This window comes from Babylonia areolata, chromosome 27, assembly GCF_041734735.1.
Source record: "Babylonia areolata isolate BAREFJ2019XMU chromosome 27, ASM4173473v1, whole genome shotgun sequence".
NCBI classification, from domain to species: Eukaryota; Metazoa; Mollusca; class Gastropoda; order Neogastropoda; family Buccinidae; genus Babylonia; species Babylonia areolata.
In genome coordinates this window covers 33,963,005-33,966,204 of record NC_134902.1, presented here as the reverse complement: position 1 = coordinate 33,966,204, position 3,200 = coordinate 33,963,005, and positions in this window count along the sequence as shown.

Sequence of the window (3,200 nt, the reverse complement as noted above, 5' to 3'; positions counted from 1 at the left end):
CCGATATTTTCTCCCCCTCCACTAGACCTTGAGTGGTGGTCTGGGCGCTAGTCATTCGGATGAGACGATAAACCGAGGTCCCGTGTGCAGTATGCACTTCGCGCACGTAAAAGAACCCACGGCAACAAAAGGGTTGTTCCTGGCAAAATTCTGAAGAAAAATCCACTTCCATAGGAAAAAAACAAATAAAACTGCACGCAGGAAAAAATACAAAAAAGTGGGTGACGATGTAGTATAGCGACGCGCTCTCCCTGGGGAGATTCACAGAGAAATCTGTTGGGATAAAAAGCAATACAAATAGAAATACAAAAAAAATACCTTTGGGCGCTCATCATTCGTTTCCTGTGTCAATTTTCGTCTTCTTCTTGGCGTTCACAGACACCATCAGTCCAGTTCTGGCGATGAATGACGTCATTTTGTCCTGCTTTTCGTGGTTGCTAATAGAGTTTGGTCATGAGTGGAGTGTCGACAAGCTTCATATCTTGTCATGCCCAGGGAGCAGTTCTGGAAAGTGCGTTCCACTGTCTGGGTTTCCTGAACACAGGGACAGGTGTGAGATGGACAGGTGAGGAGTGATGGCCTAGAGGTAACGCGTCCGCCTAGGACCTTGAGTGGTTGTCTGGACGATAGTCATTCGGATGAGACGATAAACCGAGGTCCCGTGTGCAGCATGCACTTAGCGCACGTAAAAGAACCCACGGCAACAAAAGGGTTGTTCCTGACAAAATTCTGAAGAAAAATCCACTTCGATTGTAAAAACAAATAAAACTACATACACACGGGACCTCGGTTTATCGTCTCATCCGAATGACTATGGTCCAGGCCACCACTCAAGATCTAGTGGAGGGGGAGAAAATATCGGCGGCTGAGCCGTGATTCGAACCAGCGCGCTCACATTCTCTCGCTTCCTAGGCGAATGAAATGAAATAGTAGGACATCCAGCGTCACCTCCACGCCCACAACCAATAGTATTTGTTGCGACATCGTTGTCGTCATCGTCGTCGTTGTCGTCATCGCCGTTGTAGTAGTAGTGGTTGTTGTTGCTGTAATAGTCATGGAAGTGGTAGTAGTTGTGGTGGTGGTTGTGGTGGTAGTAGTAGTAGTCGTAGTCATTGTCGTCGTCGTTGTAGTAGTAATAGTGTTGAAAAAAAAAATTCTTTCATTTGGGTGTTGAAAAAAAAAAATTCTTTCATTTGGGTGTTGGAAGAAAAAATTATATTTCTTTCATTTGGGTGTTGAAAAGTTTTTTATTTCTTTCATGTGGGTGTTGAAAAGTTTTTTATTTCTTTCATTTGGGTGTTGAAAAAGTTTTTTATTTCTTTCATTTGGGTGTTGAAAAGTTTTTTTATTTCTTTCATTTGGGTGTTGAAAAAAATTATATTTCTTTCATTTGGGTGTTGAAAAAAAAATATTTCATTTGGGTGTTGAATTTTTTTTATTTCTTTCATTTGGGTGTTGAAAAAAATATATATTCTTTCATTTGGGTGTTGAAAACGTTTTTTTTAAATTTCTTTCATTTGGGTGATGAAAAAAAAATCTTTCATTTGGGTGTTGAATTTTTTTTATTTCTTTCATTTGGGTGTTGAAAAAAAAAATATTTCTTTCATTTGGGTGTTGAAAAAGGTTTTTTAAATTTCTTTCATTTGGGTGTTCAATTTTTTTTTAATTTCTTTCATTTGGGTGTTCAATTTTTTTTTAATTTCTTTCATTTGGGTGTTCATTTTTTTTAAATTTCTTTCATTTGGGTGTTTAAAAAAAAATTTCTTTCATTTGGGTGTTGAAAAACAACAGGAACAACAAAGAAACAAAGAAAAGAAAAAGACACAAAACACGCTGCTTAGTCCTCTACTATATTCATAATAGAATGTTGTTTTTATTGTGTTGATTTATTTTCCTTTGTCGATACCATTTGTTTGTCTGTTTGGTTGTTTTGTTTTGTTTTTGTTGTTCTTTCTTTTACTTTTTCTTTAAATGTGTTAGTGTTAATGTGTGTATATATATATTTTTTTTTTTTTTTTTTTTTTTTTTTTTCGTCTTTACTTTTGCATTGTCGCTTGCTCACCTTCTCCGGGTGATGTGTCACCACAGGTCAGTGAACACGTTTACGCATACGCTTGAACACAGCAAGTTGTCCCCATACTTCTCTATCTCCCTCTCTCTCTCTCTATGCCCCTCTCTTTCTCTCTCTTCCTCTCTCTCGCTCTCTTTCTGTCTCTCTCCCCCTTTCTTTCTCTCTCTCTCTCTCTCTCGATGTTGTGTCTCTCAGTTTGACGCTGTGTTATACTCGTACATTATACATGTATTAAGTATTCAGTATTTATATGCGTACATGTTTGTGTGTCTCTTAGAACAACGGCAGATGTGTAAGTCGGCCAAAGTGCTAATATCTTCACCGTTGGAAAATAAAGATTCATTCATTCATTCATTCTGTCCCTCTCTCTCTCTCTCTTCTCTCTCTCTCTTTCTCTCCTTCGTCATGTCTTTATCGATCGCGCTCGCACACACACACGCAGGCACACACACACACACACACACACACACACACACACACACACACACACACACACGAGTACGCAGACTCACACTCTCCACCACACACAATTTAACACATCAACCCCCACCCCCAAAAAAACAAAACAACAACAACAAAAATCAACAAAATCAACCAATTATATCTTGCGTTCAAGATTTATTCAGGAAGAAAAAGAGACACCTCCCATCATTACAACACGTGTACAACACCACCAGGGAATAAAACACGAGTGTCATTCTTCTGTGAAACAGTAGGGTAGTTCACAGTGAAAAAAAAAAACAAAGAAAAAAAAACAAGAAAAAAACAAAAACCAAACAAGGCTCCAAAAGAGCTATTGCTCGAGCCTAAGTGTAGAAGGAGAAAAAAATTCCTGACGTAGAGTAAAAAGATCTACGACAAGGAATGTATAGACCACCAAGAGTATACAGTATACGCTTCATGTGTATATATTATATGTATATATATATATATGTGTGTGTATACTTTTTTTCTCCATCAGTAGAAAACCAACAACAAAGAGGAATATAATATCAGCAGTACAGTTGTGGAGAAGGCAGGTCCAGAGTCATCGTCCGAGATGATATAGTGAACAGGAAGTCAGCAGTATTCACAAGAAAGGCAGGAAAAAAAATAGGGGTTTTCATTTTTGTTTTCTTTTACATACACC